The sequence below is a fragment of the Pseudophryne corroboree genome, chromosome 9 (genome assembly GCF_028390025.1).
Source record: "Pseudophryne corroboree isolate aPseCor3 chromosome 9, aPseCor3.hap2, whole genome shotgun sequence".
Taxonomy (NCBI): Eukaryota; Metazoa; Chordata; class Amphibia; order Anura; family Myobatrachidae; genus Pseudophryne; species Pseudophryne corroboree.
Window position 1 is genome coordinate 423,937,202 of NC_086452.1, and position 18,369 is coordinate 423,955,570.

Sequence of the window (18,369 nt, forward strand, 5' to 3'; positions counted from 1 at the left end):
ACTTTGCAGTTTCTGAGTAACTTCAACCTTACTCTGCCTGTGCGATCAGTTCAGTGCTTGTCGTTCCTGGTTTGACGTCACAAACACACCCAGCGTTCGCTCAGACACTCCCCCGTTTCTCCAGCCACTCCTGCGTTTTTTCCGGAAACGGTAGCGTTTTCATCCACACGCCCATAAAACGCTGTGTTTCCGCCCAGTAACACCCATTTCCTGTCAATCACATTACGATCGCCGGAGCGATGAAAAAGCCGTGAGTAAAAATACTATCTTCATTGTTAAATTACTTGGCGCAGTCGCAGTGCGAATATTGCGCATGCGTACTAAGCGGATTTTCATTGCGATGCGATGAAAAATACCGACCGATCAACTCGGAATGAGGGCCAATAAAAGAATCAAAAAAGGGATTGATTGATTGTGGTAGGTAACTGTATGGTTCATATTCTCTGTGAGGTGAGGCCTAGCAGCAAAAATAAAAGAATAAGACATTCACCAATGCTCCCCAAAAATGCAGCCCATAATGAAAACAGAGCTATAACCAATAAAATTATCTATGCATAAAAGACCATCCCTATCGCCCCCAAAAAATTATAGCCCATTTTGAAAATAATAGTGGTGCAAGATGGAATTCTCATTAGGCCCTCTCACCCACTTCTATGTTTTATATTAAAAAGGACATGTAGTTTAACAAACCAAGCACTTCAGAAACCAGATCTGACACTTTTGTGACAGAAGTGCTTTGTTTGGGCCCCCATAAAACAATTTTTTTAAAGGACTACCTCCGATCACTAATGAAGAGATGGATGATGATGATGGTGTTAATTAGTACATTATAATCATACAAAATAAATTTCATGAAGTCCCCGCAAATGACGTAACATGGAGGAGGTGACTAGATGGCTAACATCCCTACCTTTTCTAACTATGGCCTAACAAATGGAGCAAATGCCTTTACAAATGTCAAGATTTGGGTAAAAATAATTACTCCCAAGAGGTGGATTTTTGGGTCTTATGCCCAGGCATGACAAGGGCTTCCTTTTTATCACGGGCAAGAACTGCAGCCACTGGTGACTGACTTACAAAAACATCATCATAAGCATCCTCATCTTCAGTGTCAGATAGTAGTAGTACAAACATATCCCCCTCATCCTGTTCCACTTCCACAGAAGCATTCTCAATTTCTATTATCTTCATCACCATCTTTACTTGTACTGCTCCCAACATGTGCACAAAAGGTGGAAGGATGCAAAAGAGGCTTCTCTGAGGACAGTGTGAGAAATGTCAGACACACATAGCCAACATGGACACCACCAGATTATCCTCAGGGATGTGTGATGGTGCTGAACACAGTTTGTTCTAATGCCTTGGTGTTTTTATTAAATTTTTTACATCACTTCTAGACTCTGAGTGAAAAGGTCTTACTTTGTCAAGCAGGTGGCTGTATCTGTGACTCCAGGAGGGACTGCCGGGACTCTCATATTACGGTAGCCAGGATAAAGACAGCATGCTCCTTTCCATGTTTACCGAGAGTCATGATCCCTGTACATTGGAGGTCATTATATGCAATCTTATTACTTTTTTAATGTGAGTAGAACTAGATATTAATGTGTCTTTTAAATTGTCCGACGGTGTTGCACTAAATCCTTCTCCCTTTGAGTTTTCATGAGCTCAAGTGGAGATACATATATTAGGAAGAGGATCCACATCATCCCCCATGTTGGAGGTATATTACATGCGACTTTTGCACTTTCTAAATGTGAGTGTAATAATAGGATTTTGATAACCTACAGGTAAATCCTTTTCTCTCAGTCCGTAGAGGATGCTGGGGACGACATCAAAACCATGGGGTATAGACGGGATCCGCAGGAGACATGGGCACTCCAAAGACTTTTCATTAGGTGTGAACTGGCTCTTCCCTCTATGCCCCTCCTCCAGACCTCAGTTGTAGGAACTGTGCCCAGGGAGACTGACATTTCGAGGAAAGGAATTACTTAACTAGTGGTGAAATATCTACTAACTCACACCCTCAACCATGCCGCACACATGGCATTCAACATAACACACGCCAACAGGCATGAACTAATTGCAGCAACATGCTGAAACCAAGATAACACAACTTGTGTAACTGTAATAACTAAAATGCAGGTAAAGTACGCACTGGGACGGGCGCCCAGCATCCTCTACGGACTACGAGAAATAGATTTACCGGTAAGTAAAATCCTATTTTCTCATACGTCCTAGAGGATGCTGGGGATGACATCAAGACCATGGGGTCTATACCAAAGCTCCAGTATGGGCGGGAGAGTACGGATGACCCTGCAGCACCGATTGACCAAACTTTAGGTCCTCATCGGCCAAGGTGTCAAACTTGTAGAATTTTGCAAATGTGTTTGACCCTGACTAAGTAGCTGCTCGGCAAAGTTGTAATGCCGAGACCCCCCCGGGCAGCCGCCCAGGAGGAGCCCACCTTCCTAGTAGAATGGGCCTTCACCAACATCGGTAACGGCAATCAAGCTGTAGAATGAGCTTGCTGAATCGTACCTCTGATCCAGCGCGCAATAGTCTGCTTGGAAGCAGGACACCCAATCTTGTTGGGAGCATACAGCAGAAACAAAACCTCTGTTTTCCGTATTCGAACTGTTCTAGCGACATGAATCTTCAAAGCTCTAACCACATCTAGAGACTTTTACTCAGCGAACGTGTCAGTAGCAACTAGCACCACAATAGGTTGGTTTATGTGGAAAGAGGAAACCACCTTTGGAAGAAAATGTTGATGAGTTCTCAACTCTGCCCTATCTTCATGGAAGATCAGGTAAGGGCTCTTGTGGGACAAGGCCCCCAATTCAGACACCCGCTTTGCGGATGCCAACGCCACAAGCATCACCACTTTCCAAGTGAGAAACTTCAACTCTATTTCTTGTAGAGGCTCAAACCAACTCGATTGAAGGAACTGCAACACCACATTAAGGTCCCATGGTGCCACTGGAGGCACAAATGGAGGCTGGATGTGCAGAACCCCTTTCACGAACGCCTGAACTTCTGGAAAGGAGGCCAATTGTTTTTTAAATAAAACTTATAAGGCCAAAATCTGGACCTTGATTGACCCCAATCTAAGGCCCGCATCCACACCAGCCTGCAGAAAATGGAGAAAACGTCCCAACTCAAACTCTTCCGTAGGAGCCTTCTTGGATTCACACCAAGACACATATTTTCTCCAAATACGGTGGTAATGTTTAGACGTTACTCCTTTCCTGACCTGAATAAGAGTGGGGATGACTTCCTTGGGAATACCCTTTCGGGCTAGGATCCGACGCTCAACAGCCATGCCGTCAAACGTAGCCGCGGTAAGTCTTGACACACACACGGCCCCTGCTGTAGTAGGTCCTCTCGAGGAGGAAGAGGCCGAGGATCTTCTATGAGCAACTCCTGAAGATCTGGATACCAAGCCCTACTTGGCCAATCTGGGGCAATGAAGATTTCTCAAAATAATTATAAGAACAAGAGTTTGAGCACTTTTGGAATCAGTGGAAGTGCAGGGAAAACATATATACCGACCGAAACACCCACTGGGTCACCAGTGTATCCACTGCCATTGCTTGAGGGTCTCTCGACCTGGGACAATATCTCTGAAGCTTTTTGTTTAGATGAGATACCATCATGTCTACTTGAGGAACTCCCCAAAGACTCGTCACCTCTGCGAAGACTTATTGGTGGAGGCCCCACTCTCCTGGATGGAGATCGTGTCTGCTGAGGAAGTCTTCTTCCCAGTTGTCCACTCCCGGAATGAAAATTGCTGACAGCTCTAACATGTCTTTCTGCCCAGAGGAGAATCCTTGTCACCTCTGCCATTGCCGCTCTGCTTTTCGTTCCGCCTTGCCTGTTTATGTACGCGACTGCTGTTACATTGTCCGACTGGATCTGCACAGGATCTTGAAGAAGATGTACCGCTTGTAGAAGGCCATTGTAAATGGCTCTCAATTCCAGAACGTTTATGTGAAGGCAGGTTTCCTGACTTGACCATTTTCCTTGGAAGCTATCCCCCTGTGTTACAGCTCTCCAGCCTCGGAGATTTGCATCTGTGGTTATTAGGACCCAGTTGTGAATCCCAAACCTGCATCCCTCTAGTAGGTGAGAACTGTGTAGCCACCACAGGAGCGAAATCCTGGCTTTGGGGGACAGGATTATTTTCCGGTGTATGTGTATGTGGCATCCGGACCACTTGTCCAACAGGTCCCACTGGAATACTCTGGCATGAAATCGGGAAAACTGTATGGCCTCGTAGGCCGCTAGCAATTTCCCCAACAACCGAATGCATTGATGGATCAACACGCTTGTTGGTTTCAATATTTGTTTGACCATTTTCTGGATTTCCAGAGCCTTTTCCACTGGAAGAAATACTCTCCATACTTCTGTGTCCAGAATCATCCCTAAAAAGGACAATCTTGTCCTCGGTTCCAACTGCGACTTTGGAAAATTCATGATCCAACCGTGTTGTTGGAGTATTGACAGGGTGAGTGCGATGTTCTGCACCAACTGTTCCCTGGATCTCGCATTTATCAGGAGATCGTCCAGATAAGGAATTATATTGACTCCTTTTTAACGAGCAATCATCTCCGCCATCACCTTGGTGAATACCCTCGGTGTCGTGGAGAGTCTGAACGGCAACGTCTGAAACTGGTAATGGCAATCCTGTACTGCAAATCTCAGATAAGCTTGGTGAGGAGGATAAATGGGAACATGCAAGTAAGCATCTTTTATGTCTACTGACACCATGAAGTCCCCCTCTTCCAGACTGGAAATCACTACCCTCAGGGATTCCATCTTGAACCTTTTCAGGTATTCAGATTTTCAGGTTTAAAATCGGTCTGACCGAGCTGTCCGGCTTTGGTACTACGAAGAGGCTTGAATAAAAAAACCTTCTCCTTACTGTGCCAAGGGTACCAGGACAATGACCTGATCCTGACATAATTTTTGAATTTTGAGAAGCTGGCAAGGTCGATTTGAAAAATCGGCATGGGGGGACGTCTTGAAACTCTAGTTTGTACCCATGGGACACTATTTGTAAGACCCATTGGTTCAGGCCAGATTGAATCCAGATTTGGCTGAAAAGTTTCAGACGTGCTCCCACCCGAGCGGACTCCCGCAAGGGAGCCCCAGCGTTATGCTGCAGATTTGGCAGAAGCAGGGGTGGACTTCTGCTCCTGCGATCCAGGAGACGCTGCGGATTTCTTTCCTTTTCCACTTCCCTTACCTGCAAAAATAAAATAAAAAAAGGGGAGACCTTTGGCCTTTTTGTATTTGTTGGGCCGAAAGGACTGTATGTGAGAGTGATGTGTCTTTTTCGCCGGTGTAGGAGCATAAGGCAACAATGTCAACTTACCTGCGGTAGACACCGAGACTAACGCATCCAGCCCATCACGAAACAAGGCCTCACCTTTATACAGGAGAGCCTCCATATTTTATTTTGGAATCTACATCAGCATTCCACTGGCGAATCCACAACGCCCTCCGAGCCAATACTGCCATGGTAGCGGTTCTTGATCCCAAGTAACCAATATATTTCATGGATTCTAGTACGTACGCAGCAGCGTCTTTGATATGACCTAACGTTAGGAGTATCTTGTCTCCATCTATTGTGTCAATGTCTAATGACAAGTTTTCTGACCACTTTCCAATAGCACTACTCACCCACTTACAGACAATGGTAGGCCTGAGTAGTGTCCCATTGGCCACATCAATAAATCACCTCACTCACTTGCGGTCTGTCGGCTCCTTAAGTGAAGCCATTCCAGGCGCAGGGAGAAACACCTTTTCCCTTTTATGACAGGGCCCTGTCTAAAATGCGGGGTGACTCCCACCTTTTTTGGAAAAAGGTAAGCTGCCTGAATTCCTTTTGGGAATCTGAAATTTCTTTTCAGGTTAAATCAGACCTGAGGTGGAGGGAAAATTACATTACTTCTTCAATAAAGTAAACCCTCTCCTTGTGGTAAAAGAGGGGGCTTCGTAACTTCTAACACCTCCTTTATAGCTAAAACATGTTTTGAATGCTTTTTTGCTAACTTAGGAACTATTCTCCTGGAATCACTAGTGTCGACACAGGAATCAGAGTCCGTGTCGGTATCAGTTTGTACTACTTGTGCAAATTTGTATGTGACCCAGAAAGGTCCCTGTGGATGAAAGGCAGAACTATTAAAAATCACATCTTCGGGGCGTGGCCTGACTGGAGAGGCGGCTGGATGCAGGGAATTAGAGCTCCTGCTTCCACACAACTAAATAGCGGCTGCCGCTGGAGATATTGCCCCCTCTGTGCCCAATTTATACCCCCGACGGCCCTGGGTACCTGTACGCCGGAGGAACTCTCCCTGTGCCGCTCTACCCGCAGCACACGTCCCGCACTGGACCAGGAGGGCGGAGGAGTGGGAACTAGAGGTGAGGGGGTCATTAAATATCAATAAACAGCCACCTGCAGGGACCCCACGGCCATACTGAGCCCTTCCTCTTCCTACCCCTGTGGGACAACTCCTCACCCTACGCTCATTATCTGGTGGACCGTAAAACAGTAAAACAGTGGGATTGAACACCTTTGCTACCCTTACAGCTGACCCTCAATACCGGTGACTCTCTCTCCAGTCCATTGCCACAAAGTGAATTACACCTCCTACCCCCCCTTCCTACCACCGCATGTGGGAAGCAAGAGTGGTTATCCCAATACTTATTGATATACCCTCAATTGGCGTGCTCACACGGTGATGCCGCGGGTCGGATTGCCGTAATCTTCAACATACTGCAATATTATTATTATTGTTTGCCATGCTCTTTACATCTGGCTGACCACCCTCCCATATATGCTGGTGGTGTTGAAACTATACCTGCTGCTCACAGCTGTGTCCTTCTGACGGCATAGTAATCTACGTCTGATTTCAGCCTCTTCTGACTGGTAACATTTGTCTGCAAAATGTGAATACACACCTCACGCGGCTGTGATGTAGAACTTCCCCTGCTTTTATAACCAACGGCATACCGCCTCGTCTGTCTGACCCTCATGAGCTCATAATAATTATTATGGACAAATTCTTAAGTTCTTCTACACCGAAACCTCAAAGATATAGAAGTGGTGGTAAGCGTGGTGAACCAAGCCCTGATTCTCCATTACCGTCACCTAATTCTGATTCTCTGGGCACTACAGCTGACTCCCCACCTACCATGCCTCCGAAGGCTCCCCCCGCACCTCCTTCTTACTCGGATATAGTGAAAGTGATTAAGGAGACTGTGGAACCTCTGCTACAAACTCAGGCAGATAAATTCATGACGGCAGTATCGGACCTGAAATCGGAACTCTGGTCCATGACACGCAGAATCTCAGTAAATGAAAATAGGATAGGAGCTAACTTTAAAGAAATTGAAGATCTAAAAGAACAGGTTATATCCTTGACATCTTCTCGCCAACACATGATGATGAAGATAGATGACCTGGAGAATCGTTCGAGGCGAAATAACCTGAGAATCGTGGGCCTTAAAGAATCGCTGAAAGGCCCCGACCTTTTAAAATTTCTCCTCTCTGATTTACCGGATCTCCTAGGTATCCCGGAAGACCTTTCCTCGTTGGAAATTGAGCGAGCGCATAGACTGGGTCCGCCACGGGACTCTAGCCAGTCCAGGCCCCGCCCGGTTATCTTTAAATGCTTAAACTTCCGACACAAAGAAATGATATGGTCTGCAGCTCGGAGCAAAGGTCCGCTTCACTGGGATAGCCAACGGCTGTTTCTCTTCCAAGATTATTCCGCGGAAGTCTCTAGAGCTAGGAAAGAAATGTCTCCAATATGCTCTCAATTAGTGAAAAGTGGTACCCGATTCTCTCTTCTCTACCCTGCGTGGCTGCGCATCTTCACCCCAAAAGGTCCGAAGGACTTCACTTCAGTGGACTCTGCTAAAGAATTTGTAATGGAACTCGAGGGAACCATACGATTACCCTCGGCTTCGCAGCCATCCTCTCCATCCAGAGCTGAGGATGAGTGACGCTTAATACCGTGATTTGGCCATTCCTTCTCTACTGGGTGATATTGTTAATATTTCTACCTTATTGTGGGGTGGGTTTGGTTTGGTTTGCCGCCTAATACGATGGTGTAGATGATGCTCCATTCTTTTTCCGTAAGGGTCAAAATGTTGTCTGTTTAAATATACTAACCCGGTATTGCCCGTTGGTTATTTCATTTTAATTCTCAACTTCTTTTGCTTTACATTGCAGCTGGATCAGGCTGCCTGTTTCTACCAATGTTTACCGTTGTAGATGTTTTCATGTACTGTTTTTGTCTTTGTTCTTACTTCTATTTTCTTCTCTCTTTTCTGTCTTTTCCTACTTCTTTCTCTTTTCTGTCCTTCCTGAAGTCGTCTCACCAGATGGGGGGGGGGGGAAGCATTTATGTCTCTGTTACTCCGGATTATACTTCTTAATGTTCCCCATCTCAAGAAATGCTATTGGCTCTTTGTATTCCCCTATTGTTGGATAGATGTCCCATCTTAACATAATGTCATGGAATGTTAGGGGCATCAATTCCCCTATCAAACGGAGACGTATCCTCACTTACTTAAATAAAGTGAAAGCGGATGTCTCTCTGCTCCAGGAAACGCACCTGACTCCTGCTGAACATGGTAAGCTTTCTATGCTTAAACAAGAAGTTGTAGCCTTTTCTTAATTTTCTTCTAAGGTGAGGGGGGTTGCGATCCTCATCAGTAAAGGGGTTGAGATTGACATCCATCATCAGATTATTGATCCCTTGGGTAGATATATTGTTCTAGATGTCACCTTGGAGGGAACCAGACTAACCCTATGTAATGTCTATGCCCCGGCCGTTTATGATAAAACATTTTATTTAGAGATGACGAATCTTCTCCGACCTTATTCTCAGACCTCTCTTATTGTTGGAGGGGTTATGAATTTGGTATCCTCTTTGATTTTGGACAGGAAGGGTGTTTCCTCTCAGAGGTCCCGGCTTCCCAAGATCAATCTGGACTATATATCTACGCAATTAGGCTTGGTAGACGTATGGCGGTTGCATAACCCTGTAGAATTAGAATACACCTATTATTCTTCAACTCACAATTCTTTTTCTCGTATCGATTATTTTCTTGTATCCACTGACCTGTCCCCCAGGATCATTGAGGCAACTATTAACCCTATAACTATTTCAGACCACGCACCTATATCGATTGTATTGCAAGGTAAATTCACTTTAGGTACTAATTCACATTGGAGATTCCCTGCCAAAATGGCGGCTTCCCCAGACTTTAAGAACATGCTGCTAGCTTCTTGGGACTCTTACTCTCTTAACAACTCTGATCACATATCTGACCCTGCCTTGTTTTGGCAGACTGCTAAAGCAGTTTTGCGAGGAGACATAATAGCATACATGTCGAAGTATAGACGAGATCGGGATATCGCATATAGAGAGGCACAAGCTACACTCACATCCTCATTTCAACGTTTTAAATCCTCACCTACCCCAGCTAACAAACAAGTGTATAGGGATGCTAAAACCCAATTTGACCACACTCTAACAAATATGGATAATAGCTTTCTTATCGCGGGAAAACATAAATTCTTCCAATATGGGGATAAGCCTAGCCGAATGCTCTCCAACTTACTCAGATCCGACAGGGGCCCCCATCATGTGACGGCATTGAGAGACTCTGCCTCTAAAACACAGTCTGTGGGAAAGGCGATAACCGATATTTTTTACTCCTTTTTCAATGACCTTTATTCACATAGTGAGGTGGACCAAATTAATAAAAGCTCCTTCTGGGACACATTGCAGTTGCCCCAGATTTCTTCTACTCAATTGGACTCCCTGACTGCTCCTGTTACTGCCACTGAGGTAGAGGAAGCTATTAAAGCACTTAAGCCTCTGAAGACCCCGGGCCCTGATGGCCTATCTGGGGAATTCTTTAAATTGCTCTCCCCTAAAATAACCGACTCCCTGACTGCCTTCTTTAATTCTATTCTTTCTACTCTTACGATCCCGTATTACTTTAACTCGGCCCTGATTAGGGTTATACCTAAACCTGGTAAGGACCCCCTCCTCCCGTCCTCTTACCGCCCTATTTCCTTGCTTAATGTGGACTACAAATTGTTTACTAAACTGTTGGCGGACTGTTTGAAATATATTTTGCCTGAGATAGTCCATGAAGATCAAACCGGGTTTATCTCAGGCAGGCACTCAGTGACTAATATTCGCAAAGTTCTGACAGTTCTCCAGTCCTTGGGAGGTGTGGAAACAGGTGGACCCACTTTTCTACTATCACCAGATGCTGAGAAGGCATTTGACCTGGTGACGCGGGACCACCTGTTTGAGACACTCAGACGTTTTGGATTTCCCGACCACTTTGTGGCCATACTACGCACCATATATCATAACGCATCTACACAAATTTTTACTAATCGATTTCTTTCTCAACCCTTAGTGATTCATAGAGGAACCAGGCAAGGTTGCCCCTTATCCCCCTTGCTATTTGCGGCAGCTTTAGAGCCACTAGCGATAGCACTGAGAAAGTTACCGGCTTTCTCTGGGAATTCAGTGGGAGGGAAAGAGGTTAAACTTGGATTATTCGCAGACGATATGATTTTATTTGTTTCCAACCCCCGTACTTCTATCCCGGCTATATTCGATACTATTCATTGTTTTAGCACCTTCGCTGGTTATCGTATAAACTCCCATAAATCCGAACTACTTCCTTTGACTAATATTAATGACCCCCTCTTATACTCTGAATTCTCTTCACAATTTACCATGACCCAAGATAAACTAAAATATTTAGGTATATATATCCCTTCGGAACTTTCCCGGTTATAATAAGAATTTACTTACCGATAATTCTATTTCTCGGAGTCCGTAGTGGATGCTGGGGTTCCTGAAAGGACCATGGGGAATAGCGGCTCCGCAGGAGACAGGGCACAAAAAAGTAAAGCTTTACTAGGTCAGGTGGTGTGCACTGGCTCCTCCCCCTATGACCCTCCTCCAGACTCCAGTTAGGTACTGTGCCCGGACGAGCATACACAATAAGGGAGGCATTTTGAATCCCGGGTAAGACTCATACCAGCCACACCAATCACACCGTACAACTTGTGATCTAAACCCAGTTAACAGTATGACAACAGAAAGGGCCTCTTAAAGATGGCTCCTTAACAATAACCCGAATTAGTTAACAATAACTATGTACAAGTATTGCAGATAATCCGCACTTGGGATGGGCGCCCAGCATCCACTACGGACTCCGAGAAATAGAATTATCGGTAAGTAAATTCTTATTTTCTCTATCGTCCTAAGTGGATGCTGGGGTTCCTGAAAGGACCATGGGGATTATACCAAAGCTCCCAAACGGGCGGGAGAGTGCGGATGACTCTGCAGCACCGAATGAGAGAACTCCAGGTCCTCCTTTGCCAGGGTATCAAATTTGTAAAATTTTACAAACGTGTTCTCCCCCGACCACGTAGCTGCTCGGCAGAGTTGTAATGCCGAGACCCCTCGGGCAGCCGCCCAAGATGAGCCCACCTTCCTTGTGGAGCGGGCTTTTACAGTTTTAGGCTGTGGCAGGCCTGCCACAGAATGTGCAAGTTGAATTGTGTTACAAATCCAACGAGCAATCGACTGCTTAGAAGCAGGTGCGCCCAACTTGTTGGGTGCATACAATATAAACAGCGAGTCAGATTTTCTGACTCCAGCCGTCCTTGCAATGTATATTTTTAAGGCTCTGACAACGTCCAACAACTTGGAGTCCTCCAAGTCGCTAGTGGCCGCAGGCACCACAATAGGTTGGTTCAGATGAAATGCTGATACCACTTTAGGGAGAAAATGCGGACGAGTCCGCAGTTCTGCCCTATCCGAATGGAAGATTAGATAAGGACTTTTATAAGATAAAGCCGCCAATTCAGATACTCTCCTGGCAGAGGCCAGGGCTAGTAACATAGTCACTTTCAATGTGAGATATTTCAAATCCACCTTTTTCAATGGTTCAAACCAATGGGATTTGAGGAAATCTAAAACTACATTTAGATCCCACGGTGCCACCGGAGGCCCCACAGGAGGCTGTATATGCAGTACTCCCTTGACAAAAGTCTGGACCTCAGGGACAGAGGCCAATTCTTTTTGGAAGAATATTGACAGGGCCGAAATTTGAACCTTAATGGATCCCAATTTGAGACCCATAGATAATCCTGATTGCAGGAAATGTAGGAAACGACCCAGTTGGAATTCCTCCGTCGGAACCCTCCGATCCTCGCACCACGCTACATATTTTCGCCAAATGCGGTGATAATGTTTCACGGTGACTTCCTTCCGTGCCTTAATCAAGGTAGGAATGACTTCTTCTGGAATGCCTTTCCCTTTTAGGATCTGGCGTTCAACCGCCATGCCGTCAAACGCAGCCGCGGTAAGTCTTGAAAAAGACAGGGACCCTGCTGTAGCAGGTCCCTTCTCAGAGGTAGAGGCCACGGTTCGTCCGTGAGCATCTCTTGAAGTTCCGGATACCAAGTCCTTCTCGGCCAATCCGGAACCACTAGTATTGTTCTTACTCTTCTTTGCCGTATGATCTTCAATACCTTTGGTATGAGCGGCAGAGGAGGAAACACATACACTGACTGGTACACCCAAGGAGTTACCAGTGCGTCCACAGCTATTGCCTGTGGATCTCTTGACCTGGCGCAATATTTGTCCAGTTTCTTGTGGAGGCGAGACGCCATCATGTCTACAATTGGTCTTTCCCAACGGTCTATTAACATGTTGAAGACTTCTGGATGTAGACCCCACTCTCCCGGATGAAGATCGTGTCTGCTGAGGAAGTCTGCTTCCCAGTTGTCCACGCCCGGGATGAACACTGCTGACAGTGCTATCACGTGATTCTCCGCCCAGCGAAGAATCTTGGCAGCTTCTGCCATTGCACTCCTGCTTCTTGTGCCGCCCTGCCTGTTTACATGGGCGACCGCCGTGATGTTGTCCGACTGAATCAACACCGGCTTTCCTTGCAGGAGAAGTTCCGCCTGGCTTAGAGCATTGTAGATTGCTCTTAGTTCCAGAATGTTTATGTGAAGAGACTTTTCCAGACTCGTCCATACTCCCTGGAAGTTTCTTCCTTGTGTGACTGCTCCCCAGCCTCTCAGGCTGGCGTCCGTGGTCACCAGGATCCAATCCTGAATGCCGAATCTGCGGCCTTCTAATAGGTGAGCCTTCTGCAACCACCACAGAAGTGACACCCTTGTCTTTGGTGACAGGGTTATTCGCAGGTGCATCTGCAGATGCGACCCTGACCATTTGTCCAACAGATCCCTTTGGAATATTCTTGCATGGAATCTGCCGAATGGAATTGCTTCGTAAGAAGCCACCATTTTTCCCAGGACTCTTGTGCATTGATGTACTGACACTTTTCCTGGTTTTAGGAGGTTCCTGACCAGATCGGATAACTCCTTGGCTTTTCCCTCTGGAAGGAAAACCTTTTTCTGAACCGTGTCCAGAATCATTCCTAGGAACAGCAGACGAGTTGTCGGGATTAAATGGGATTTTGGAATATTCAGAATCCACCCGTGTTGTCTTAGCACCTCTTGAGATAGTGCTAAAGCTGTCTCCAGCTGTTCTCTGGACCTTGCCCTTATTAGGAGATCGTCCAAGTATGGGATAACTAATACGCCTTTTCTTCGAAGAAGAATCATCATCTCGGCCATTACCTTGGTAAAGACCCGAGGCGCCGTGGACAATCCGAACGGCAGCGTCTGAAACTGATAGTGACAGTTTTGAACAATGAACCTGAGGTACCCCTGGTGTGCGGGGTAAATCGGAACGTGTAGATACGCATCCTTGATGTCCAAGGATACCATAAAGTCCCCTTCTTCCAGGTTCGCTATCACTGCTCTGAGTGACTCCATCTTGAACTTGAACTTTTTTATGTAGAGGTTCAAGGACTTCAGATTTAGAATAGGCCTTACCGAGCCATCCGGCTTCGGTACCACAAATAGAGTGGAATAATACCCCTTTCCTTGTTGTAATAGGGGTACTTTGACTATCACCTGCTGAGCGTACAGCTTGTGAATGGCTTCCAACACCCTCTCCCTTTCGGAAGAGACGGTTGGTAAGGCAGACTTCAGGAAACGATGAGGAGGATCCGTCTCTAATTCCAACCTGTACCCCTGAGATATTATCTGCAGGATCCAGGGGTCTACCTGCGAGTGAGCCCACTGCGCGCTGTAATTTTTGAGACGGCCCCCCACTGTCCCCGAGTCCGCTTGAGAGGCCCCAGCGTCATGCTGAGGTTTTTGCAGGAGCCGGGGAGGGCTTCTGTTCCTGGGAAGGAGCTGCCTGTTGGTGTCTCTTCCCTCTTCCTCTGCCTCGTGGCAGGTACGACAAGCCCTTTGCTCTCTTATTTTTGTAGGAGCGAAAAGGCTGCGGTTGAAAGGTCGGTGCCTTTCTCTGTTGGGGAGTGACTTGAGGTAAAAAAGTGGATTTCCCGGCAGTAGCCGTGGCCACCAAGTCTGATAGACCAACTCCAAATAACTCCTCCCCTTTATACGGCAAAACCTCCATGTGACGTTTTGAATCCGCATCGCCTGTCCACTGTCGTGTCCATAAGGCTCTTCTGGCTGAAATGGACATAGCACTCACCCGAGATGCCAGTGTGCAAATATCCCTCTGTGCATCACGCATATAGATAAATGCATCCTTTATTTGTTCTAACGACAGTAAAACATTGTCCCTATCTAGGGTATCAATATTTTCAATCAGGGATTCTGACCAAACTACTCCAGCACTGCACATCCAGGCAGTTGCTATAGCTGGTCGTAGTATAACACCTGCATGTGTGTATATATTCTTTTGAATAACTTCCATCTTTCTATCTGATGGATCCTTAAGTGCGGCCGTCTCAGGAGAGGGTAACGCCACTTGTTTGGATAAGCGTGTGAGCGCCTTGTCCACCTTAGGGGGTGTTTCCCAGCGCGCCCTAACCTCTGGCGGGAAAGGGTATAATGCCAATAACTTTTTTGAAATTATCAACTTTTTATCAGGAGCAACCCACGCTTCATCACACACGTCATTTAATTCTTCTGATTCAGGAAAAACTGTTTGTAGTTTTTTCACACCATACATAATACCCTGTTTTACGGTATCTGTAGTATCAGCTAAATGTAACGTCTCCTTCATTGCCAAAATCATATAACGTGTGGCCCTACTGGAAAATACGTTTGAATTTCTACCGTCGTCACTGGAATCAGTGCCCGTGTCTGGGTCTGTGTCGACCGACTGAGGCAAAGGGCGTTTTACAGCCCCTGACGGTGTTTGAGGCGCCTGGACAGGCATTAATTGATTGTCCGGCCGCCTCATGTCCTCAACTGACTGTTTAAGGGAAGATAAACCATCACGTAATTCCACAAATAAAGGCATCCATTCTGGTGTCGACCCCCTGGGGGGTGACATCTGCATATTTGGCAATTGCTCCGCCTCCACACCAATATCGTCCTCATACATGTCGACACCACGTACCGACACACACCGCAAACTCACAGGGAATGCTCTAATGAAGACAGGACCCACTAGCCCTTTTGGGGAGACAGAGGGAGAGTCTGCCAGCACACACCACAAAGCGCTATATATACAAGGGATATCCTTATATTAAGTGCTCCCTTATAGCTGCTTTAATATATATATATATAGCCATTAATGTGCCCCCCCTCTCTGTTTTACCCTGTTTCTGTAGTGCAGTGCAGGGGAGAGACCTGGGAGCCGTTCTGACCAGCGGAGCTGTGACAGAAAATGGCGCCGTGTGCTGAGGAGATAGGCCCCGCCCCTTTTTCGGCGGGTTCTTCTCCCGCTATTTTTCCAGTCAGGCAGGGGTTAAATATCTCCATATAGCCCCTATGGGCTATATGTGAGGTATTTTTAGCCTTGTATAAGGTTTATATTTGCCTCTCAGAGCGCCCCCCCCCAGCGCTCTGCACCCTCAGTGACTGCCCAGTGAAGTGTGCTGAGAGGAAAATGGCGCACAGCTGCAGTGCTGTGCGCTACCTTATGAAGACTGAGGAGTCTTCAGCCGCCGGTTTCCGGACCTCTTCACGCTTCAGCATCTGCAAGGGGGTCGGCGGCGCGGCTCCGGGACCGGACTCCACGGCTGGGCCTGTGTTCGATCCCTCTGGAGCTAATGGTGTCCAGTAGCCAAGCAGCAAATCCACTCTGCATGCAGGTGAGTTTACTACTTTCCCCCTAAGTCCCACGTTGCAGTGATCCTGTTGCCAGCAGGACTCACTGTAAAGAAAAAAACCTAAACTAAACTTTCTCTAAGCAGCTCTTTAGGAGAGCCACCTAGATTGCACCCTTCTCGTTCGGGCACAAAATCTAACTGGAGTCTGGAGGAGGGTCATAGGGGGAGGAGCCAGTGCACACCACCTGACCTAGTAAAGCTTTACTTTTTTGTGCCCTGTCTCCTGCGGAGCCGCTATTCCCCATGGTCCTTTCAGGAACCCCAGCATCCACTTAGGACGATAGAGAAATCTGTTTAACTATACTCCCATTATCCAAACAATCAAAACACGTTTAGAAACTTGGAAGGACCTCAAACTCTCTCTGTTGGGCAGAATAGCGGTGATAAAGGCTGTTATCTTCCCCAAACTGGCTTACCTACTCCAAATGCTCCCAATCACAATTTCCAAACAGGATTCCCTGCTCTGTTCACAACTGTTTTCTAAATTTATCTGGAAAAATGCTAAACCTCGTATGCCCAAAGCCCGAACCTTCCTCAACAAGCGTAAAGGTGGTCTTAGTATGCCTAATGTGACGATATTTGCTAGATCGGCACTATTTAAGATTGCCTCAGACTGGCTGCTTAGATCAGATTTATTTACAAACCTAGAACTGGAGGAGGCACTATTTTTCCCTTAATCCCCAGCAGCACTGCTTCACACACCCCTATTAAACTCCCTCAGGAATTTAAGACTAATGTTTTATTTTGGGACACTTATAGGGCCTGGATCTCCATTCCTAAGATATTTAATACTGATCCCTTTGAGTCACCATACATACCCCTATGGGGCAATCCCAATTTCCCCTCCTCTTTAGATAATCGATATTTCTATACATGGAAATCTAAGGGTATACAAGCAATTAGGGACGTCTTTGATCCTGGGGGACAGATGCTCTCTTTCATGCAACTACGAGACAAATTCTCCTTACCCCACTCCAACTTTTTTATGTACCTCCAGACACGTCATTATATCCACTCACTTGGTGACCCCTTAGGTAAGAGCATCTCTAATCGAGCTATCCTCGATACTCTTACATTTTGTAGATATAATCCGTTCAAGATTCGCTATCTCTACAGTGACCTAATCGAAGTGTCAGCCCCCTCATGGACACGCCTCTGAGACATGGCAACGGGAACTCCCAGGGGCACCCACAATGGACGAGATCTCCGCGAACAACGAGGTAGTCTTAAAGGCTCTAAAATCCACGGCGTTGCAGGAAATACAGTTGCGGATTGTGAATAGGATGTATATATCCCCCGCCCAAAGGCAACATTTCCGCCCTGGTGAATCAGGAAGTTGCTCTAAATGTGGAGTGAGTGGAGCTACTCTTGCGCATAATCTCTGGTTCTGTGGGAAAATTAAACGATTTTGGTGTAAGATCCTCCAATATTTATCCCGCTTACTCAAAATAAACCTCGCTAGAGACGTAGGTCCGTTACTTTTCGCGGAGTTCTCGTCCTGGGGGTTGCGATCTGACCTCACTCCTGTGATTCCTTTGCTGACTGTGATGGTCACGGTAGCAAAGAAGGTGATACTAAGACATTGGATATATAAAACGGCCCCATCGCTGGGAGCATGGGAATCAGCTTTATTGGATGTATTATTTTGTGAGAGGCGAATGGCCACTTTCCAAATTGAAACTGGGGTGATACTTTTCCATAAAAAATGGGGTATCTATATAGTTTACCTATAGACGGGACTGTATCTGGAAAGCTTTCAGGGATACAACATGGTATTTGACTAGCCGTATAGCGGGAACCATCACTTGACTGGGTGTGACTCGACGTGTCAGTTGACTTTGTAGTCCCTTCTCATGACATCGACTCCCCACTTTTTGACACCGTGTTCGCTCCACAACCATGACTTACCTTTCCCCCCCAGGAAATATACCCCCCGGCAACATATTTCACCTACCTACAATATCTCTATACTACTTCTTTTTCTTCTCTACCTCTTTCTTTCCTTTTCTATTTCTCTTTTTCTCTGCCAGCTGCGCGACTTGGCTTATTTTGTTTTTCTTTTTGTTTATGATTGTGAATTTTACTATTTGGGACAGAGGTGCACCTCGGTGACTTATGCCCCTTTACACCGTCGCTAGT